Source organism: Dermochelys coriacea, chromosome 4 (genome assembly GCF_009764565.3).
Source record: "Dermochelys coriacea isolate rDerCor1 chromosome 4, rDerCor1.pri.v4, whole genome shotgun sequence".
Classification (NCBI taxonomy): Eukaryota; Metazoa; Chordata; order Testudines; family Dermochelyidae; genus Dermochelys; species Dermochelys coriacea.
In genome coordinates this window covers 66987522-67012425 of record NC_050071.1, presented here as the reverse complement: position 1 = coordinate 67012425, position 24904 = coordinate 66987522, and the positions used below count along the sequence as shown (strand labels likewise).

Sequence of the window (24904 nt, the reverse complement as noted above, 5' to 3'; positions counted from 1 at the left end):
AACATTTTGCTTTATGGCCTACTTTTCTGGAACACAAAATGAAAAATGGTAAACATCATCTGTCCAGTGGAAGATGCAAAGCTCAGGTTTTCAAAACAAGTGTTTTTAATTAGTAACAAATATTGCCATGATAACTGATGCAAGAAGGGGGAAAACAACATAGCATATGTATTACAAATACAAAAAAGAATTATAATTAAATGGAAATTTGCAAAATTAGATGTCACAGCAAGTGTCCAGAAAAGAGAAGACAACAGGAACATGATTAGAGAAATGTAATTCATTATATATACAGAAGAAATGCAGAATGATCTTTCTAATTCATGTGTGTAATTCTCATGTGTACTCAATTAGTATCCAAATTAAAAGGCTTAAATGGACATGAGATTTGCAGATTAGAAGATTTTTCTACTGCCTTCATTTACTACTTTTGGTGGTCTTTTAAATCAAAAGCCCTACCAAATCAAACAGTATAAATAAGGAATATTATATTGTCTTTGTCAGAACTTACATGATCTAGTAGACTTTGGTTTGTTTGTTTTTTCTGTTCATATTATACATGCTAGTGTTGATGGTTTATTCCTAACTATCTATATAGTCTCTAATGTGCTATGTGGGGTCCTGATTTTGCTGTCATGCACATGAGTTCAACTTTTCCTGACTTTAGAGCAGAAGTTGTGTTTGGGTTAGATCTTCACCTGTGCCAGAGAAGCTCCGGGGTAGCTGAGTAGTTAGGAGTCAAAACTGTGCGGACATTTCAATGCAGTTCTTCATTGTGCTCCAGAAAGGAGATTCAGCCATACAATGGTGCTTAACAATCTCCCATATACCAATTCTGTAAATCACAACAGGGCTGGAGTAGAGCCAGCTCTGCTGGCCCTCTGCGGATGATCCAGAATCCTCTGGAAGTCAGTTAAGCTTGCTTTCATGACCCTATTGCACAATCAGAATACTACAAGGGGAATGTATTAAGGCTTAGCATATGGCCCTTTGCATGCACTACATATATAGGGACTAGTCTCGTGAGTAAAGATGCATATTTACGGTATTATGACTAACAGCCCCACCACCACAATAACAAATGCAATCATAATGTGACATTACATTTTTTCTTTTTTAAATAGTTGAGTTCTTAAAGCTAAATGTTGTGTTTACCTAGGTCCATGCCATATCAGATATATCGAAAAATTAATCATTTAGAACGATCAAATATTTGTTAATGTTTGCTGCTATCTGTGTTGATTCTACATATAGCAGCAAGGACAATTCACTAATTTGGCATGCTACCATAGATCACTGCAGCTGACCTGAGTCTGTCTCACCATAGTCATGGATGATGTAAAGATAGTTTAATACTTTAATCTGGAACATGTATTAACCCCAAAGGCCAGAACTATGTAACCTGTAATTTCAACACCAGTAACCCTTGCAAGAGAAAAGGTTCATATTTATTAATTTTCTACCATAAATTTAAAAAGTAATACCTCAGATTGTTCTATGGGGGAGAGAAGAAATTTAACACCTCCCAGTGAATCTCTCCACTGGGGTATATTTATTTTTGCACAAGTCTCCTATCTCTATGAAAATATTGCTAATGTTTTAGGTATTCTATTGCTATCAATTTCTTTGTTTCTGCCCTTTACAAAGGGACCACCTTTCTTTTACAAGAGCAGAGTATCATAATGGCACTGGTCCTGCTCTTCAGCCACATTTTTCCTTATATGTACTAACTAAAAAAATTACCCCGTGTGAATTCTGCCTGAGCGACCACTATCCTGATTCTAGTGAAAAGCTCCATCTCAGAACTGGGCCACTAAAACATGATATAGAGAGTAGAGATTACTGCTACAGGCTGTGCAATGCTTCTAGCATACTTGATCTTTCAGTTAGCCAATTGACCTATGCGATCTAATAAATATTGCATAACAGCCATTCCGCCTTTAGAATGGAAGCAGGCTCTGGGTTCAAGATGGGAACTATTTTCTATTTTGGGGGTGACTGCACTCTTCCCCCAGCCAGACATTGGACAGACTCTCTCTCTCTCTCTCTCTCACATACACACCAAATCAGTGCAGAGGATCAGGGCTGGGGTTGGCTGTCTTTAAGTCCCAGTGTTTGGGGGTGGGGGCTCTGCATCAGTGCAGTCAGAGGTGCTAGTTCATTACTATGGATCCAAAATACGAGGGGGGGTGGGGTTAAATTCCTGCTTCTCATCCCCTTCAAAAAGAAAAGGAGGACTTGTGGCACCTTAGAGACTAACAAATTTATTAGAGCATAAGCTTTCCTGAGCTACAGCTCCCTTCATCGGATGCATTTGGTGGAAAAAAATGCATCCGATGAAGTGGGCTGTAGCCCACGAAAGCTTCTGCTCTAATAAATTTGTTAGTCTCTAAGGTGCCACGGGTCCTCCTTTTCTTTTTGCGAATACAGACTAACGCGGCTGCTACTCTGAAACCTGTCGTCCCCTTCAAGAAACCCAACGAGTTCTCAGCACGTGCCCAGGCCGGAGGCAATTAGACGTGCTTAGGAAACCCAGGCTCCTGCAGCTCTGTGCGGCGGCTGATCCCCGGGTGCTGGGCGTACAAGGACTAGCATCCGCCCGTGACCCGAAAGAGCAGCCTGCTCAGCGGCGGCAGCGCGTGGGCTGGGAGCTTTGCCGCGGGAGGGCTGCGGCTGGGCGGCGAGCCCCTGGCCGCCCCCGCTACCCGCTACCCGCTACGGCCGGCTGCTCCTGCGGGCTGCTGAGCTGCCCCCTCCTCGGCTTCCATGCAAATGAGGGAAGAGCCGGGGCTGACGTGCGGGCTGGGGCCGGGGAGGCGGGACTCGCCGGGCTGAGTGGCAGCGCCGGGGAGAGAGGAGGCGGGAGAGCCAGGCGGGTTCAGTGACTGAGACGAACTGGAGGCGAGAGGAGCTGGTGCTGTCCACGGCGCTGCTGGTGCTGAACCCGGGACCGCGCGCCCGCTCCACTCCTCGCCCGCCCCAAAGGCCATACCCGCCCCCCCCCGCCTAGGAGCAACTTGGCAAAGGAGCTGATCGCCCCTGGAAGAGGTTCCCCCGGCTCTGCTGCTCCTGGGCGCCCGGCTAGACGAGTTCCTGGGGATTGCCTCAGAGTTTTACCGAAACTGTTGGCTCCCTTTTCTCTCCATTGCGGGATCCCAGTGTGGACGTGTGGTGAAAAGAAATATTTCTGTATGCACCATTCTCGCCAAAGGACACAACCTTTTCTTCTGGCGGACTTTTGTGACTGTTAGACCAGGTAAGGAGGAAGCTCGCTTTGAATGGAAATGCGTGTCTAATTGTTGGAGAGGGGGACTGACCAAAAGGAAAAAAAAAGTGCAAAGTTGTGAGCTTGTTAGCCCTGAGGTCAGTGCAAAGGAAACACTTGGGAAAGATTTCAGCAGCTTTCAGCATCAAAATAGGCTCTGCAAACAAGAAAGGAATGCAGAATGGGAAGTTGGGGGGTTATTTTTGTTCCTAAGTTTCTATAGTCCTGTTGGTTGGGTTTATCATAAACAAATAAATAAACAGTTTGTAAAGGGGGGTATTATATTTTTGATGGATTTTAATTAACCTGCATTGAAAAAGATACTCCACATAACTTCCAGGTTTGGGGGCGAGTAAATCTCTAATCGATTTCGCCTGGGGGCGGGTGGTATGTAAGGTCAGACTGGGAAGTAGTGAGCAAAGTAGGAATTAGAGAGGATTTGCAAAAGAAATGTCTGATGTTTGCCCTGGCTGTATGTGTGGCTGAGAAGAGGAGTGATGCCTTCGGGTAATTGATAAGAACAAAAGCAACAAACTTGTGAAATTGAAATCTCGCTGAGGGCTCGTCCTCACCTCTTTCCCAAGGTGGATAGAGGTGCGTGTTTTGCAAGTTGTGGGTTGTTTGTTCCGGTATTGACTGGTGACTGTCAGGCCTTCCTCTGGGCTAAGAGTAGATGTAAATGTGGAGCTCTGATTTAATAATACAGTATTATATTGTATTATAGGGCTGCTGCTGTTTGGTAATTGAATGGAACTGGGAAGCGTGGGCAGATGAAATGTCGCTGTTTCAGCAGCGTTTAACCTTCGGCGTGCTTAGCAGAGTGCTCTGCTCCATTTAAGGCTTTGCTATTGAAGATGCGTTGCTTGCTTCTGTGAATTCTCAGTGTCCTGGGTATGCAACGAGAGGAGCGTTGAGAGCTAAACGCTGATTCCAAAATGAATGGACTGGTGCTGCTTGTAGCCAGTGAGGTGACTGAGTGGAATAGGGAGACAAATTAAGTCCCCATCCTGCATTTTGTGATGTTATTTATTACTTTGGCCAACACAATGAATTTTCCTTAGACTCCAAATCTAAAACTCATGTGCTGCATCACATATTTGTAATGTACAAGTAGCCTTAATAGGTATAAGCATGAGATAATCTCCATTTATTTGTTTCATTCCAGAAGCAGAAAAGTTATGTGCCACGTTATTACAGCAATATTTTTTTCTGTACAATTTATTTAAAGTTGAAGTGTGATGTTAGTGAATATTTATCAGCTACAATATAAGTTAGGCTACTTGGCAGCAGTGCAGGCATGCTGAAGTGTGAAGTTAAAAGCTGATCAATTCAGGCAAAAGTAAATGTTCTAATTACATTTAAGTAGTATTGAACCCTGTTATTGAGTTGTAAGAAACACCTTTTCCCCCTCACTAATTATAAAGCAGCTCTCCCCTCTTCCTACCCCAAAGAAAAGGGGGTGGGAGTTTATATACGGCATTCAAAATAGACTGCTAACTTTCATAAGCCTACAGTTAGAAAAGATCTATATCTCCTTGAATGCATGTGAATATTTGTTTATAAATATGTTCAGGTTTTTCATAAACTACAACATGTTTATCCTTGTTTTTTGTCCCTGCCTCCTTTTTTTTTTTTTTTTAAAGAAGTGTGCAATTTCAGGAAGTTTGCTTTCAAAGACTGATTACATTATTGTTTTGAAAACTATATTCTAAAATATGTTACATGAACAATTCAGTGAAAATTAAAAAAAAATAAAGTACACAACCACATTCTGTAATGTTGATATATACATACAAAGGGCCTGAGCCTTGTTCACTGGAGTAGTCCCTACTCACACATAGGTAGTCATGTTAACATCAGTGTTACTGCTTGGAAGATTAAGGACTACTCACATGAGGAAGAGTGAGCAGAATTGAGCTCTCTGCCATCAATTGTGTTACTAGGGTTAATCATATGATAAATTATGTACTTAGAATTTACAACATGTAAATTCTTATTGTACCTCTTGTAAAACTTTATATGTGCCTGTGTGGTTTACACTATGCTGCATTCTTTTAGAGCTATGAATCACAGGTCTAAAAATAACAGAGATTTTACCTATTGGGCAGAGAGATTTTCCAAGTAGTAAAATGGTATTGTTACCTTTAAACAGACATTTTAAACATATAATTTAAGAGTAATTCAGACACTGTAGCCCATGAATATTTCTTTTGTTCAGTCCGTGTGATTAGGCAACAGTCATTTTTCATCCTTACAATATATATGCATACTTATAACAATGGGATTTGTTAGTGTAAAGTTCCAAAAACTCTAAATTACAAAATTATCTCTTGATAGTTGATGAAAACTATACTTATACAGTCAAATCACTGGTATATTGAATTCTCAAATTAACACAGTTTCACACAACATTGTTGCCTATTTTAGGTCCTTACAAAAATCATTATTTAGTCAAACCCTCCCATTTACTAAGGGCCGCAGTGTGAGCCTTGCCAACACTGACCAAGTATCATAGAATCATAGAATATCAGGGTTGGAAGGGACCTCAGGAGGTCATCTATTCCAACCCCCCTGCTCAAAGCAGGAACAATCCCCAATTTTTGCCCCAGATCCCTAAATGGCCCCCTCAAGGATTGAACTCACAACCCTGGGTTTAGCGGGTCAATTCTCAAACCACTGAGCTATCCCTATCCCACTGAGCTATCCCTCCCCTTCCAGAAGTAAATTTTCTATTAATGTCCCTAGCTAATACTGACAGCAATGCTACACTTCAAGTCCTGTCGTTGTTTCCATGATAACAACCATCCTTAAAAAAATCAAATTCATACCTGAAACACAGGAGGACAACTCCATTATGTTCAGTCGCACCAGTTATAGCAATTCTGAGTTTAGCCTAAAGGGCCTAAATTAAAGGGTTCAAAGCCTAGATGTAAAAATTGTCTTTGAGCAAAAAAATTCAATTTTCAGTTCACAATATTATACTACTATTGCCAGATGTTGCAGTGATCTCATAAAATAATATGATGTAGCTCTCAAAGGGTGACTTATGGCTCATGTCTTAACTTTAATATTTTTATTTTTTTAAATTAAATTAGGCAATCTTTTTTTATTTACTATAACTTATTCCATTACATTATGTAATTTTAAAGCAAAATGGATGACTTAGTGAATTCATTTGCTCTTCTAATTTGCAGCCATTTCAAAGCATTGGTGGTGCATGACGACAAATCAAAAGGTGGGGAATTGTTGTCAGGATATTATAGTTTGATGCAATAGGGTTGTTGTTTTTCCTTCCTCATAGGCAGAAAAGACAGTTAGCTCTCTTGTGTATTTTGATAAAAGGGCCATAAGTTGAAACTTTCATTACACACATTATACTGGGTAATAAAAACCACGTTTCAGAGATGCAGGGATCCAGAGCAACCTTTGATTTCAGTGAGAGTTGTGGGTGTCCAACAACTCTGAAAACTGTGCTGAGCACAAAGCTATCCCCCTTGGTAATGTCTAACAACTATTAAGGTCAAAGTTACTATCATTGCCCAATCTTCAGGGAAAACAACCCTTTCCACCACTCCCTGATTTCACTCTCTGCTCACAGGAAGAATTAGCCCACTCACAATGGTTCTTCATATCTTTTCACCATAATCTAGGGTGACCATATTTCCTAAAGGGAAAATGGGACACCCTATGCGGCTAGCCTGAGTCACCCCAGCTGCTTGCCTGAACCCCCCCAACCCACCACACAGAGCTGAAGTTGCTGGTCGCCCAAGCACTGCCTCCCTCCTACGCTAGGCTGGGGCTGACATTGTTGCTCGCCTGAGCCTTGCCTGCCCCCTGCCTGAGCCCTGCTTTTCCCACCCCTCCCCCAGCCTGAGGCTGGTATCACCATTTACCCCCACACACACACGTTCCTCTACACCCCACTTTTTTGACAAATTCCCACTTTTGCCGGAAAAGTTGGGATGGCCTGGACAGGGCTTAAAAAAGGGACTGTCCCTGCCAAAATGGGAGATATGGTCACCCTACCATAATCAGACTTTCCTCTGTGGCTGCTTTGTGGTGTTCACTTTCCAAATTCTATACCGAGGTTTTGTGTTAGTGACACCTTCTCCAATTTCTCCTGCTTGAAGGCACTTCTTGCTGACAGATACTGTAGTTATGAGTTTGAAATAAAAATATCAGTAGTAAAAATGCATTGAATGAAGTAACGACATGTTATCATTAATTCTGTCCCACCTTTGCTTGAACAATAAAGGGCGGGAAATCTGGATAGGGATAATTCTTCACTCTCCATGTGGGAGAGAAGCTGAAGAGCTGTTTCCCATTGACAACATCTTCCATTCCCCATAATCTTCCATGTGAACAGGTGCATAGATTGGTGTTCTTCAAATCAATCAGTCCTATTGGGACCCAGAAATTTGTGATTCCCAGGTAAGTGGGAGTGACAATTTGAGTGAACATTGAATTATACATTTATTATTCTGTGTGATACAGGGATATATGTATTTATTTGGCAGCTAATTTTCACTGAGATATTTCCCTTTACTGTTTTAGAAATAACCCATGAAATAAGCATGACTGCTTGATTTAATTAATTACCGTTTTGACACATTTAAAGTGAAATTAGTGGCATTTTATTTCGATTGCATCACTAGATTGTCCAAACCACAAGGTGCTAAAAGAGTATGAAGAGTTAAATCTGAGGACTAGTTGGCAGTATTGTCACTGATTACTTGAAGTAGGTTGAAGTTCAGGGTTTATTTGCATTTGAATTAATTGAGATTGGTGTCCAGCTGAGCTTTATAGAACAGGGTTCTGAAAAACTTTAGTATAATAAAGTACTTGATGAATTCTTGTATACGTTAGAGGGAAGATGGTGAAAGATATTTTCAAGATATTTTTCTCTGTCTGACAGTTTTTTGTACTTAAATATGTTTTATCTAAGCAAGCTTTATAGTAACTTTCAAATACTTATACTACTAAGTATGCATTCTTGTGTTAATAAGGGCCAGCGTTTTCAAACCTGGGTATCTAAAGTTAAGCTTTTATAAAGGCATGTTTAGGTGTCTAAATAAAATTGGCTTATTTTCAGTGGTGTTGAGCACCTGCATTGACAATTAAACTATGTATGGTTTATCTTTTAATATTAGTCATATGCACTATAGTCTATCACTATAAGACAGTTTAATAAATGAGAGAAACTTCCAATTTATTAGTATTGATCATTTGGATTAAAAAAGGCACCACAAAATGCTAGATGCTTTCTATAGTGTAACTCTTTTGAAAATATCTACAATTTTGAGGTAATCCTAATACATAAATTATCTGGACAAATCTTCGGGGACTGATTGTGCTCTCAATTGCACTAAAACAAACCAAATAATGAGGGAATTCAAGAGTAAATAGGAGGGAAAATTGGTGATCTTAATTTATAAGGAAATAATCAGGAAATAATTTGCCTTTCAAATATCTTGAGTACTGTATCATGTTCCAAGGTAGAATATTTTGTGTTGTATTATATTATAAATTTGATTTAGCACAATGTTGTATAGCCTGGTACAGTGTTCAGAGTAGCAGCCGTGTTAGTCTGTATTCGCAAAAAAAAAAAAAAAGGAGTACTTGTGGCAACTTAGAGACTAACAAATTTATTAGAGCATAAGCTTTCGTGAGCTACAGCTCACTTCATCGGATGCATTTGGTGGAAAAAACAGAGGAGAGATTTATATACACACACACAGAGAACATGAAACAATGGGTTTATCATACACACTGTAAGGAGAGTGATCACTTAAGATAAGCCATCACCAGCAGCAGGGGGGGGAAAGGAGGAAAACCTTTCATGGTGACAAGCAAGGTAGGCTAATTCCAGCAGTTAACAAGAATATCAGAGGAACAGTGGGGGGTGGGGTGGGAGGGAGAAATACCATGGGGAAACATGGGGAAATAGTTTTACTTTGTGTAATGACTCATCCATTCCCAGTCTCTATTCAAGCCTAAGTTAATTGTATCCAGTTTGCAAATTAATTCCAATTCAGCAGTCTCTCATTGGAGTCTGTTTTTGAAGCTTTTTTGTTGAAGTATAGCCACTCTTAGGTCTGTGATCGAGTGACCAGAGAGATTGAAGTGTTCTCCAACTGGTTTTTGAATGTTATAATTCTTGACATCTGATTTGTGTCCATTCATTCTTTTACGTAGAGACTGTCCAGTTTGGCCAATGTACATGGCAGAGGGGCATTGCTGGCACATGATGGCATATATCACATTGGTAGATGCGCAGGTGAACGAGCCTCTGATAGTGTGGCTGATGTGATTAGGCCCTATGATGGTATCCCCTGAATAGATATGTGGACAGAGTTGGCAACGGGCTTTGTTGCAAGGATAGGTTCCTGGGTTAGTGGTTCTGTTGTGTGGTGTGTAGTTGCTGGTGAGTATTTGCTTCAGATTGGGGGGCTGTCTGTAAGCAAGGACTGGTCTGTCTCCCAAGATCTGTGAGAGTGATGGGTCGTCCTTCAGGATAGGTTGTAAATCCTTGATGATGCGTTGGAGAGGTTTTAGTTGGGGGCTGAAGGTGATGGCTAGAGGCGTTCTGTTGTTTTCTTTGTTGGGCCTGTCCTGTAGTAGGTGACTTCTGGGTACTCTTCTGGCTCTGTCAATCTGTTTCTTCACTTCAGCAGGTGGGTATTGTAGTTGTAGGAATGCATGATAGAGATCTTGTAGGTGTTTGTCTCTGTCTGAGGGGTTGGAGCAAATGCGGTTATATCGTAGCGCTTGGCTGTAGACAATGGATCGAGTGGTATGATCTGGATGAAAGCTAGAGGCATGTAGGTAGGAATAGCGGTCAGTAGGTTTCCGATATAGGGTGGTGTTTATGTGACCATCGCTTATTAGCACCGTAGTGTCCAGGAAGTGGATCTCTTGTGTGGACTGGTCCAGGCTGAAGTTGATGGTGGGATGGAAATTGTTGAAATCATGGTGGAATTCCTCAACAGCTTCTTTTCCATGGGTCCAGATGATGAAGATGTCATCAATGTAGCGCAAGTAGAGTAGGGGCATTAGGGGACGAGAGCTGAGGAAGCGTTGTTCTAAGTCAGCCATAAAAATGTTGGCATACTGTGGGGCCATGCGGGTACCCATCGCAGTGCCGCTGATTTGAAGGTATACATTGTCACCAAATGTGAAATAGTTATGGGTGAGGACAAAGTCACAAAGTTCAGCCACCAGGTTAGCCGTGACAGTATCGGGGATACTGTTCCTGACAGCTTGTAGTCCATCTTTGTGTGGAATGTTGGTGTAGAGGGCTTCTACATCCATAGTGGCTAGGATGGTGTTTTTAGGAAGATCACCAATGGACTGTAGTTTCCTCAGGAAGTCAGTGGTGTCTCGAAGATAGCTGGGAGTGCTGGTAATAAAGGGCCTGAGGAGGGAGTCTACATAGCCAGACAATCCTGCTGTCAGGGTGCCAATGCCTGAGATGATGGGGCGTCCAGGATTTCCAGGTTTATGGATCTTGGGTAGCAGATAGAATACCCCAGGTCGGGGCTCCAGGGGTGTGTCTGTGCAGATTTGTTCTTGTGCTTTTTCAGGGAGTTTCTTGAGCAAATGCTGTAGTTTCTTTTGCTAACTCTCAGTGGGATCAGAGGGTAATGGCTTGTAGAAAGTGGTGTTGGATAGCTGCCTAGTAGCCTCTTGTTCATACTCCGACCTATTCATGATGATGACAGCACCTCCTTTGTCAGCCTTTTTGATTATGATGTCAGAGTTGTTTCTGAGGCTGTGAATGGCACTGTGTTCTGCATGGCTGAGGTTATGGGGTAAGCGATGCTGCTTTTCCACAATTTCAGCTCGTGCATGTTGGCGGAAGCACTCTATGTAGAAATCCAGGCTGCTGTTTCGACCTTCAGGAGGAGTCCACCCAGAATCCTTCTTTTTGTAGTGTTGGCAGGAAGGTCTCTGTGGGTTAATATGTTGGTCAGAGGTGTGTTGGAAATATTCCTTGAGTCTGAGACGTCGAAAATAGGATTCTAGGTCACCACAGAACTGTATCATGTTCGTGGGGCGAGGGGCAAAAGGAGAGACCCCAAGATAGGACAGATTCTTCTGCTGGGCTAAGAGTATAGTTGGATAGATTAACAATATTGCTGGGTGGGTTACGGGAACCATTATTGTGGCCCCTTGTGGCATATAGTAGTTTAGATAGCTTAGTGTCCTTTTTCTTTTGTAGAGAAGCAAAGTGTGTTTTGTAAATGGCTTGTCTAGTTTTTGTAAAGTCCAGCCACGAGGAAGTTTGTGTGGAATGTTGGTTCTTTATGAGAGTATCCAGTTTTGAGAGCTCATTCTTAATGTTTCCCTGTTTGCTGTAGAGGATGTTGATCAGGTGGTTCCGCAGTTTCTTTGAGAGTGTGTGGCACAAGCTGTCAGCATAGTCTGTGTGGTATGCAGATTGTAATGGATTTTTTACCTTCAGTCCTTTTGGTATGATGTCCATCTGTTTGCATTTGGAGAGGAAGATGATGTCTGTCTGTATCTGTGTGAGTTTTTTCATGAAGTTGACAGATTTCCACTCTATACGGCTAAATTCAGTGCCTTGCATAATGACAGGTTTCAGAGTAGCAGCCGTATTAGTCTGTATTCGCAAAAAGAAAAGAAGTACTTGTGGCACCTTAGAGACTAACAAATTTATTAGAGCATAAGCTTTCGTGAGCTACAGCTCACTTTATCGGATGCATTTGGTGGAAAAAGCAGAGGAGAGATTTATATACACACACACAGAGAACATGAAACAATGGGTTTATCATACACACTGTAAGGAGAGTGATCACTTAAAATAAGCCATCACTAGCAGCAGGGGGGGGGAAAGGAGGAAAGGAGGAAAACCTTTCATGGTGACAAGCAAGGTAGGCTAATTCCAGCAGTTAACAAGATTATCAGAGGAACAGTGGGGGGTGGGGTGGGAGAGAGAAATACCATGGGGAAATAGTTTTACTTTGTGTAATGACTCATCCATTCCCAGTCTCTATTCAAGCCTAAATTAATTGTATCCAGTTTGCAAATTAATTCCAATTCAGCAGTCTCTCGTTGGAGTCTGTTTTTGAAGCTTTTTTGTTGAAGTATAGCCACTCTTAGGTCTGTGATCGAGTGACCAGAGAGATTGAAGTGTTCTCCAACTGGTTTTTGAATGTTATAATTCTTGACGTCTGATTTGTGTCCATTCATTCTTTTACGTAGAGACTGTCCAGTTTGGCCAATGTACATGGCAGAGGGGCATTGCCTAATCTCTGAAAACATTTTGTTCCTAAGCAGATATAATATCTGATCTTATAACATACCATAAGACATTTTTCATCACATTATCATGATTTGAAGATAGGTAATATTTTCAGTTGAACACACTGTATATTTAAGAAGAAAAAACCTCAGCTACTACAATGGAGGTCTAAAATATTAATCCTAAAACAGTTGCCTCCAATGCACCTGCTGTGCTTCTCTTGCCTATTCATATTCCATTATTTGTCTTAGACCATTCAGAGACAGAGCAACTGTCTACTGGTTATAAATAATAAGAGAGATATTCCTATTTTATTTGTTATGGTTTTGCTTTGAGTAGTTTTTGATCAATAGTAAATTTTAGTAAAAGGTATTCTGTATATTAATGCATGGGCAGTTTAGTTATTTGCTTGGGACACAAGAAACTGAACAATGTTTTTCCTGAGGTTTAATTTTGGTGTTATGCTAAGTAAAAGCCCTGAATTGGTGACAGAATATCAGATGACTTTAGATGCGGTTCTTAGACTATGTTACATTTTTGTCTCTTGTCACATACTAGACTGATTTTGTTCCTTCATACCTAGAGAATTATTGCCACAAACATACTGGAATAACTTCCATTTTCATGTTCTTGTTGCATTCAACAGGGAGGGTAGGATGCACCTGAGGGTTTTCCTCTGAAGCATAATCAGAATGTTGTAGGCCTCAGAAATTAAATGAAGATGCCCCTGTAGGCCAAGAATCTAATATTTTACTATATTTATGTTCTTTACATATTTTCACTGTGATTGTCTCATTCATGTACTGATCCAGCCTCTCAGTTAGTAAATTTTCTCCCCTATAGTTAAATTTTTCAAATGGCATGTGTGCATTTGTCTTTGTGTATATTATATGTATTTTCCCTCACAAAAATACTAAAACAATAGTAAGGTCTTGTTTATATTCACACAAGTGTGGAAATTCAGTATTAAAACTGATACCCTCTCTTCCAGTTATCCAGATATTCCTGGTTATTGCAGCTCATATGATACATTGTGGTATGTATGTTTAAATGTACCCTATCATCAAAGACATGAGTTAAAATTTCATATGCAATTTGGAATACCCTGGCTATTGTGAGTCAATCTGTTTTATTCAAGTTCATATACCACACTCATCACCATGGTACCTAAGCATCTTCCAGAATTGTGCAAAGGAACATGACTAACATCAAGGATGTGTGTAGCCTTCTTCATTCATCTCTCTGGGGAGAGGAGAGGGAGCCAAAGTTGCATCCACCAGACTTGTATTTGAGTGATAAAAGAGGTATTTGTTCATGAAATGAGTATAAATGTTGAATATAACTTGAAATATTTGAAAGTGCAGCTCTTAATGTGATTTAAATGTGAGTGGGGACTGTGTCTGCAATTATGTTTCTTTTTAAAGCAGAAAAAGAACAATAGATTGTACTCATGGAATCTCAGAGTTTTTTTTTTTTTAAAATGCAAGTATTTACATAATAGATTCTTTTTTGAAAATACTGCAGTTTGAATACTTATATAAGGACTTGAAAAAAAATCAGCCTGATCTTAATGGCTCAAAAGCAAGGTTCACATAAAGCTTTAAATTTATCTGAAAGCATAGTGGTTCTGGGTTTCCATTATGATTTTGATCATCAGATTAATTTAATCAACATTTGACAGACCTAGACCTCTGCTGTGTGGAGAGATCCTCCAGCAATTCCATTCCTGGTAAAGGACTCTGTTAAACCCTGGGGTCACTCTGTTTATTGGAATTTTCTTCAGAAGAGGGAGAGAGCAGAGGCAAGACTTCATAATCTCCTGGTGGTGCCTTAACTAGTGTGTAGGGGGCACCACTTGGCCAGCCTCACTGGAGCTGGGTCTTTGAGGAGACCACCAGAGAAGGGCCACTGCCCCACAAACCCCTGAGTCTTTGTGGCAGCAAGAAACACACCTCCATTTGAAAAGACACAGTGCAGTACAGACTGTCATGTCACTGAGTATTCAGTACTGAGTATTTAGTTCCTCAGGTTATTTGTCTGCCTTGTATGCAGACTAAGCCTATGTGCTAACAATCCATATGAAATTTTCATTGCTTTTGAGAAGTATCTGAGGGATCAGCTCTGTCACAATCTTGTACCTACTCTACCTGAACTGCATGTCTTGGCTGGATATAATATCTGTCCCAGGCATCACTTTCCTCACACTTGGCACTTATCGTGTCTACCAGCTTCTATATTGCTATTTTTTTTTCATTTTTTTCAATGCATTTTTTATCTTCTTGCGAGTCATTTTTTTTCTCAATTCCTCTCTTTGTTGTATAAATCAGAGAATATTTGGATACATCCAAACATAAATTTACTACCTCTTCAGTTTATAAAATATGCAAATCATAATCTATGTGGATATAGAGTACATCAGTTTTAAAATCACAAGTCATAGCATAACTAAACTGAGGAAAAAGTCATTTCAAAGATACTCAAAGAGTCACATAAGAAAGTCACACCTCTTCAAGTCAATCCCTAATCCAAAAGTCTGAACAGACAGTCCTGGCAATGTGCAGTGAAAATTAACAAACTTAGGCTCCATCAGATCAATAAGGGAAGTGAGCTCTGCAGTTGGAGATTCTCATCTGAAAATGATGTCTCTTGACGGAAGCATTCTAATATGGTAAGACCAAACAGACTTTTTTTTTTAAAATTGTCTTCACAGATTTATCTTCAGAATTCTACATTGTTCTATATAGGCCCCGAAACAGCACTTATTGGCGTTTATCACTCTATATAATATATTTTGGAGTTATTCAACAATCCATTTGTCTGAACAAGCCACTTAAAAGACAAGGTAAGTGGTATTGCAGTACACTTCTGGGCTAATTTCTGCTCTCAACACACATTGCACTAAGTCAATGAGATATGAGACATTTAAACTTATCCTATACTTTGTTCTCAAGTGTCAAAAATAATAATGCTAACATGAATGTGAGGGACAGAGGGCCATGTTCCTCAATCCATACAGGGATACATTGCCATTTTTCTATTCAGGAGGAAATAGTTAAGCACTGCAAGAGGTTATCTAGGGAGGTTGTGGAATCCCTGTCATTGGAAGTTTTTAAGTAGTTCTTAACCAGGGATCTGGGGCCCCCTGGGGGGCCTAAAGCAGGTTTCAGGGGGGCCTCCAAGCAGGGACAGCATTAGACCTAGGGCAGAAAGCTGAAGCCCCATCACATGGGGCTGAAGCCCAGGTCCCTGAGCCCTGCCACCCAAGACTGAAGCTGAAGCCTGAGCAATGTAGCTTCATGGGGGCTCCAGGCAATTGCCCTGCTTGCTACCCCCCTAATGTCATACCTGGCTTTTATTTGCAGAAAGCAAGTTATTGTGGCACAGGTGCACCATGGAGTTTTTATAGCATGTTGGGGGGGCCTCAGAAAGAAAAAGATTGAGAACCTCTGGGTTAGACAAACAGCTGTCAGGCATTCATAGATTCCTAGATTTCAAGGCCAGAAGGGACTATTGTGATCATCTAGTCTGACCTCCTGTATAACACAGGGCAGAGAACTTCCCCAAAGTCATTTCTAGAATGGATCTTTTAGAAAAAAACATCCAGTTTTGATTTAAAAATGGTCAGTGATGGAGAATCCACCACAACCTTGGAAAATTATTCCAATGGTTAATTATTCTCACCATTAAAAACTGACGCCTTTTTTCCAGTATGAATTTGTTTAGCTTCAACCTCCAGCCATTGGACAGCATTATACTTTTCTCTGCCCTATTGAAGAGCCCATTATTTAACATTTGTTCCCCATGTCAATACTTATAGACTAACCAAGTTACCCCTTACTCTTCTCTCAGTTAGACTCAAGCAGCTCACTCTATTTAACTTATTGCTATCAGGCATGTTTTCCAATCCTCTAATCATTCTTGTGGCTCTTCTCTGAATCCTCTCCAATTTATGAACATCTTTCTTGCATTGTGGGCATCAAAACTGGATGCAATATTTCATCAGCAGTCACACCAGTGCCAATTACAATGGAAAATAACCTCTCTACTCCTACTTGAGTTTCCCCTGTTTATGCATCACATGACCACTTCAGCTCTTTTGGCCACAGCATCACACTGGGAGCTCAGTTCAGCTGATTATCTACTAGGCACCCCAAATCTTTTCCAGAGTCACTGCTTTCTGGGATAGAGCCCCGTCCTGTAAACATGACCTACATTCTTTGTTCATATTCATTTACATTTAGCTGTATTAAAACAGTGTTTGCTTAAACCCAATTTACCAAGCAATCCAGATCATTCTGTATCCGTGACTGTCCTGTTCATTTATTTACCACTTCCACTGTATCATCTGCAAATTTTATCAGCAATGATTTTATGTTTTGTTCCAGGTCATTGATAACCATGTTAAATAGGACAGGGACAAGAACCAATGACTTAGGTATACCTAATCCTGTTTCAGCACAGGGAGTGATAAGGGATGGACTAGGTGGTTTCTTGAGGTCTCTTCTATATTTCCATTTCTGATATACTTCACTAGCAAAAATCTTCTTGACCACTTGATAGATTTTCTCCCAGCAGAGTCAGTGGGTAGCTATTATTATAATCCTAAAATAAGAGAACACAGCTCTTAATAAGAGAACTTAAAAGGAAATAAATATGGTTGAAGAGTTAATATGTTGAGAAATACCAATTTGACACACTTTTCCCTCCTCAAAACTTGTTAGACAATTTACAGATTCCAGAGCAGTCTCCAATTTCTAAACTAAATTCAAATTTTGACATTACTGGTCACATTCCTGATTCCAGGTTTCCAGTGGAAATTTTGAAACAAAACAATGATCCTGTTTTCCTTTTACACTAATTTTAAACTGATGTAGTTTGTGAGGAGCTATGTATCCCACACAGGTAAGGAAAGAATTAACTGCAGCTGGAGAGCTCAATTATGGCACCTGGTTGTACCTGGAGGGTGGGTCAGGCACAATGAAAGATGGATCTCAGCTGAAGTGGAGGTGAGTGGTTATAAAAAAGGAAGGGAAGGAACTGAACTGTGCAATCCTTCTTTTGGCATTAAATGGAGTGATTGGCAAGGTCAAGGAGGAAGCCCAGGAAAAGAGTTGCCCCTGGGATCTCCTGAGAAGAGAAGTGTGACAAGAGGCCAAGAGAAACATGAAGCAAACTTACTTGCTTATAGATATTCAACTGAGAAAGAGAGCAGAGGAAACTTAAGAGGGAAGAAAGGTCAATCTTGAGGAGGGCAAATGTTGGTTTAGGTTTATACTTCATTTGGAATATGTTGGGGAACTCAAGTGGGGAAGCCTTGTGAGACCCACCCTTGAAAAAAGAATGAACCTAGAGAATCTGTGAGAGAGGCTTTGCTGATAGCCTGAGGTAGGAAGAAACCCACAAGGGTAGCCGGGGGTGGGTCTGAATAGACAGACCTTGTGTTGTCATTAACTGGTAACTGGGCTGGAACTCAGAGGAGTGGGTGGGCCTGGGCTCCCCTACCAAATACTGGGGAAGGTGGCATAAAGCGCCCTTTGATATACTCAGATGAGGACATTTGAAAACCCTGAGATGGGACCACAGGGCCCAGAGTTGGAACTGAAGACCTTTAATAAGGACATTGGAATTTTGTTACCATAAAGGGAGTTGGACTAATGATGACCTGGCTAGAGGGCTGAGTCACAAGAAGAGGCAAACCCCCACAAGGCTGGAGTGGTTGATTGTCAGTAGGGGGCACTAGATGAGACCTGGCTATGCCACACCCCGCCATGAGGGGGCATGCCAGTTGTGAGACCACTCTTACACATAACTCTATTGATATTAATAGGATCTTACCAAATGTACATCAGTTAAAAGGAGAGGAGAATCAGGCCCAGCATATTCCCACTGCAGATATAACTACTGAAGGGATATTATAGTAATTGGAATAATAAACATTATGCCACCTCACCATCAGAAATGTGTCACTTCCTCAGTTTCCATGTATGCATATTAGCTTTTGGCTGTCTGCATGATATATTATCAAATCCAAGACAGTGTTTTACTACAGCAATGAAAGCACATTCATGGTGATGGATATGTGGATAATTTCACTTGTGTAAAGGTAGCTGTGGCCAGCAATGCTAAACATTGTTTTTTCTATATCTGAACAAAATTTCCCAAAGTGGAATAACGTATGCATTACAAATGCTGTCTACATCTTCAGTGCTAAATTAATGATTTGCTAGTGTTCTGCTCTCCTCCAGAAAGCATGTGTAAAGGGGTAGTGGGACGCTGAGAAATATGTATAACTCTATTGCATGCCCTTCTTCATGCATCTCAGATTAACTCTAGACATGTCTAAATGATTAGTTAGTGTGCTGCAAGTTGGGGTGTATATCTACTGCGCTCCAGTGTGCTCCACATTAACTGTCCATGTGGACCCTGCTGCCACATACTAAAAGTTTCCTATTACGCTTTGTGTTGTTCATTGTGCACTAGGGAGCAGCAGCAGGATCCACGCGGGCACTGGAGCACAGTAGATTCACACTCCAGCTTGCTTCAGACTAATTCATTGTTTAGACAAGCTCTCTTTCCTGAAGCACAGGCCAGAGTTGTGTCTATTTCCAGACTTCTCAGAAAGTATTACACAGAGATAAACCTCAGGGTTATTGTATGTAATACCCTGAGGAGCAGGTGGTAATAGTCCTCAGTCAACTTCAAAGAGTGAACTATACAGTTTCTTTGTAGACAAACATTTAGTGCATACAGAAAACATTGCAAGTAGTACATGGAAGATGATGAATAACTTAAGCTATCAAATAGTAAATCTACTGGTGTTCCTCATATAGATTGCCTTCCCCCCGCCCTCTTTTTTTTCATATTTAAATGCAATGTTTCAACTTAAAATTTACACTTCTATACTTTAACACATATCAATGAACTCACTTCCTTCTGATCTTTTTATAGAGACGATTTATTAGTCTCTGTAATGTGACTGTAATATGTAGTATGTGTGACCTGGATTCTTCAGAATTTGGGAAGAGTGGCAGCATCTCAGTCCTTTCAAATTCTTCAGAACCTTGACAGCAAATTGTCTGGGAATCTGTACAGCTAGCATTCGAGCCCTTGGGCTAACAGTTGACTGGTCTCCTCAGTTGCTGGTAAAACAGAAATCTCTGGTCTGCATCCAGAGTGGTACAGGTAGTGGGATCAGCATATAACATATCCATTCCCTGGATTTCTATAAAGGTTTCACTATATAGGTCACTATCTTTTTTCCATAATCTTGAGTCATTCAGGCAAGAATTTACAAACCTTCACCTCCCTCAGCCTAGCCCCTGAGAGAGTCCCAGTTAATTAATAGCTGTGTAGCCTCTAGGGGTAATAGATGCTCCCCTACCAGCTCTTCCTCTAGGTCCATATACCAGGGTGGACCAAACGTGTTAATGGAAAACTTCCCTAATAAGTAAAGCTGGAATAGCGCTGACCTGTATCCAGAATGCTTCTGGTATTGGAACCCACCTTCGTAGCAGACACATTCCTCAGTCCTACATCAGTCAGGGCTGTCTTTAACCCATATGTTTGTATCCTTTCCTTTATCTTCCCAGCCCCTATGTGCTGAGTGGCTCAACTCTCAGATTAGTGAATAGAGTGTGACCTACCACGGGGTTCATCCAACACAACAAATACCTATACAGCTAGAGAAACAGCTAGTGAGCATGTTTAGTTAACCACCACATCCTATTTCTGGATGTTTCTGTGCCCTTCTAGCTGAGATGACCTGCACAGCATTCTGCAGTGTATAAAGACAGAATATTCCAGCTGAAATCCTTATGTCCTCTCCACTGCTTATCTCCCTTTCTTTAGGCCAAACAAAGTCAAATGCTTCAGTAGAGAACATGTGAGTTACACATGCATCTCTGGAAACAAATCTTCCATATTAACATAGGGAGGCTTGGCGAGCATAGACATAAACAGAAATTGATAGAGCCACCTGTCAGTGCAAGAAAAACCTGCAGGTGATCTTTGTTTAAGAAAAAGTATATATTTCAGTGTCACCTGTTGTTAACGGAGAACTGCAAATAATTCTTGCTAATGTATCTAATGGGAAAAAAATAACATTATTTCTGCTATTTAGCTTCATTATTTATTTAATGTCTTAATATTTTATAAATAAATTATTTTATATAGACTTTCTATTTAGGCTAGCTTTTGGATAAATGTAATAATATTAAAAATAGTTATCAGCTTCCAAAGCAATATTAAGGAGGTGAGAATTTTAATGTAAATTAAGTTGTAATACAGGTGTAGTTCTCATGCTGATTGTGTATGTATCACTCCTAAAAGATTTGGAGTGTTCAAACACAGAATAAAACCACATAGCTCTGTGTCTATCATGCTTGAGGAATGTTGAGTAGTAGTTTTGAGCCATGTTGTTGTGGTTCTACAGATCCACTTTTATAGTGTATTTTTGACTTTATTTTTTATATTTAAAAAAACCTGCAAGGAATTACTTCCCTTGAATCCCAAAAAGAGTTCACATAGGCAGCTGAGCTGTTTTCTGTTACCTGGTCTTTATTAACATTCTACAAATACTGATGAAACCAAAAACCTGGCAAATGAAATTAGTGGCCAACTAATGGAAAAAAATAAAATTAACCGGGACAAATATGTATGGAACACATAAAGACCATATCAAAGCCACATAAAATGAAATAGAAGGATGGAAGAAAAGCAGCCAGGTATACCTAACCAAATATTATGAAATATAGAAAGGTAAATAAAAACCTGCTACAAAAGCATGATCCAAAAAACTGAGCAATATGAAAACATGAATGTTGTCACAAAATAATCACGGTTGGAAGTAAAACTTAGGAAAAAAATTCTACAAAATGATTGAAGAAACAGCTCATAAAATTTACAAAGTTGAAGAAGAAACAAATCAAGGACTAATTTTTGTTCAAAAGGAATGCAGACCATTTTAGACCATCACACACTGAGCTAGAAAGTCTGTGGAAAGAATCTGTCTGAATTACAACCTACAGTTCCTTCTTCAGGAATTCAGGGAAGTCCTACAGAGGAAAGTTACACATTTCTTTTATGCTCTGGAATCCAGAAACAAGTTTACAGCCACAAGAAACTGTGACAAGTGCTTATGTAGACAGCTTAGTTAATCAATCAATTCAGAAACCAGTCAGCTTTGAAGTAAAATAATATTTTGAAGCTTATTATGCTCATTTTGAGATAATAGGGCAAATGAACCAATGGACCAGAGAACAAAAAGTTATATTTCTTGCTCCTAGTCTAAAGGGATATGCCCTTATTATGCTAAGTTATTTATCAGAAAAAAGACAAACTTGTTCAAGTTTCAAACTACATTAACCCATGTTTTGGAAGTTGGATGCCAGACAGCATTGGCCAGAATCATTCAAGAACTGTATTAGACTGGCTGACATAGAGATTCTTTACCAGAACTGTCTGATGATATTGAAAAAGTAGGGCACAGAACTATCCAAATAACCTGAGGAACTCCAAGATGTCTTAGACCATGACCAATATAAAGATAGTTTTCTTGTAATTAACCGGAAACTGAAGGTAAAACAAAATTACATTAAAATGCTAAGAGAAACTTTGGAATGTGCTCTGGAAGTACAAACTCACTATCTCGCAAATCTTTCATAAAGAATGAATGAAAGACATGATGGTTGACAGTAATTCAAAATCTAACAAATAAGCCTTCACCAGATGTACACAAAAGTCATTTAAATGAAGTGTGAGCATTAGGATAGCTGTGACCTCCTATGCTCCCTCCCCTCTCATGTCTCTGACATGCACAGTACAATAAGACGGGCTAGAAGGATGTTATGTAGTGCTGGCTGGTGCTAGCTCTGGTTCCCCCATGCAGGGGGAATGCTTAGATGCCCTCCTAGGGCAAGTTTTCAGCCTTTTTGTGCCACTAGAGTGGCACAAAAGGGCTAGAACATGGGCCAGCATCTGATGCATATCCTTAAGGATGATGATTAAAGAAAACAGAATTCTGATTTGAGAGACAGCTAGATTCTTTTAATAGTAGTTCTGATAAACATTGTATACTATGTTTTTTCCTTGAAAACTGAGGAATAAGGTCATTGTGTTGCACATATTTTTAACTAGAGGTAATTTTGTTGCTCACTAAGGAACACTTGCCACTATTGAAATGGTGAGTGTTCTACATCCCTTAACATTAAGAATTAATCTTCCTTGATCTCCTCTTTCAACTTACTACAAGAGTTAGCATTTGGAGGTTGATGCGTGAAATTAAACTACAGTAGTGAGGATTAAGAAATAGCTGATTTATACTTTTCAAGAATGGGTGGGCATGCCAAAGACAGTTGCATTGCATTTCATGGATACCAATAGTGTGTTCTGTGTTTGGAGGCTAATTTCTTTGTATAATGAATCTGGCGTTATCATAGGGATTTACAATCTGCCCACAATAAGGAGAAACATGTAGTTGCACCATCCCCAGAGGAGCAGTCTAAGTCATCAGTATGTATGTGTATATGTATATATAATATGACCATTGCCAATTCCAGTAGTTTTTAATTATTTACATTACTATTAAACTATTAAACATAAACATAAACTATTAAAACTCTTTTGAATAAAAGAAAATTAGTTTGAGCATAATAGTACATTGCATGCTATGAAGTTCCTGATTATAATAGATGGGATTCAGAGGAGACAGTAAATAAATTCTTATATCATCAATGGCCTTGCAATAGAAAAGCTGAAATGAGATTATATTAGTGCAAAATGCAAATATATTATGCATTGATAGACTAGAAGTCTATCAATAGTAGAATTTATATGCTAGAGACAACTCCTACAATTATGGTATATATGTTTCATTGAACATGATAGTCTGTGGGTTAGAATGTTTGCTGCTGCTGCTTCTTTTTTTGTTGTTCTTTAAATGCTTGAAAATATATAATTCACTTTATATTCCACAGTTCTCTTTAATCTTCAACAAATTATCCAAGTGAAGCCACTAGGCTAGCAGGCATGATGGATCCACTTCTAACTGGGGCCAAAGATGTCTCTCCAAACTGTTCCCAAAGACTGAAGCTCTGACAGGTTCTGGAAGCTTCCTCAATTGACAGATCTAAGAAAGATGTTGAATACATTACATTACCCTAGCAACTCAAGCTTCTTTCATGACTGGCAGAACAAGTGCAATTTTCTGCACTTATTTCTGACTGTGGTATATTCAGCCTCATCAAGAAAGCTGACCTTGATAGCTTTAATGTAGAACCAAACTTAGCTCCCTCCAAAGCAGAGAGGAAAAAACCCAGGGCAATGAAACAGGAAAGAAAAAAATATTTTCCACAAATGTATATTTACCTTAAGCATAGAACATGGTCAATTATTTTGTATTATTTAAGGACCTGTTGTTAAGATCTTACAGAGTATTCTTTTAGAAACTTAAGATTTGTTTTCATAATTTTTTTTAACTGATTATTGGAGAGCGAGAAGGAAGAATGGCAGATTTCATATCAAAGATCTTTTTTGATCCATTCTTTCTCTGTGCACCAGCACCATCAATGATATCAGCACAGTTCTAGAAACAGGGTGACATCCTGGCCCCACTGAAGTCAATGGAAGTTTTGCCATTTATTTTTAGCAAGGATAGGATTTCATCCATAGTCTGTTGGAGAATTAGTCTGAGATGGTCAAAGGGGAAAATATAATTTGGGTCCAGCTGTGACAGTTGCTGAATGGTCTTAATTCCCATGGTAGTCAATGACTCTGAAGGGTGCTCAAAACCTCATGGTATACACAGCTTGCTCCAAAATCTGGAGATCTTTCTAGGGACTTCAATGGGTTTTGGCACAGACCCACTATCTAACTAATTTCTAGCTGAAGTGCAGACTCTGGAGTTTCCCTAGATTGTCAAAGATTAAAGGGGATGTTAAAATAAATAGTGCATGCTATCTAAGGCTGGACAGTCCAATATCCTTCAATCCATTATCTTAACTGATTGGACAAACATCCATAACTTTAGTGGGCACTGTTCTTGCTATAGGATAAGCAGAATAAGTTTACCAGTGACAATAATAATTAACAACAATTAATTGTTAGAATAAGCCTAACAGTGAGTTGACATAATAGCAACTGCTGTTTTTTCTTATCATTATTTTTGTTGTTCAAACTTAGTATTTTCCATAGCCAGAAAACAAAACAAAAACAATCAATACCTTTTAAAAGAGTGGGTTTTAAAAATTATTTCAAAGTTATATTGAAAAATTACATGACAAAAATCTATCTCGTGCACAGAGAATGTAGAAAGTACCATGCTGAGAAGTTAAACCCTTCATGTTAGAAGAAACATACACCTGCACTTTTTCAAACTA

The 24904-nt window shown here is 39.7% G+C and overlaps 1 protein-coding gene across 2 annotated transcripts in view; it reads left to right on the top strand.

Moving 5' to 3' along the window:
• Nucleotides 1-2515: 2515 nt before the first annotated feature.
• FSTL5 (follistatin like 5) overlaps nt 2516-24904 on the top strand; it is a 560774-nt gene continuing 538385 nt past the window's right edge. The window contains exon 1 of one of the 2 annotated variants that reach the window (XM_038400977.2): nt 2516-3256. The gene's annotated coding sequence lies outside the window, so the exon portion shown is untranslated. The remainder of the gene's footprint in view (nt 3257-24904) is intronic. The other variant, XM_038400978.2, reaches the window with a different exon arrangement.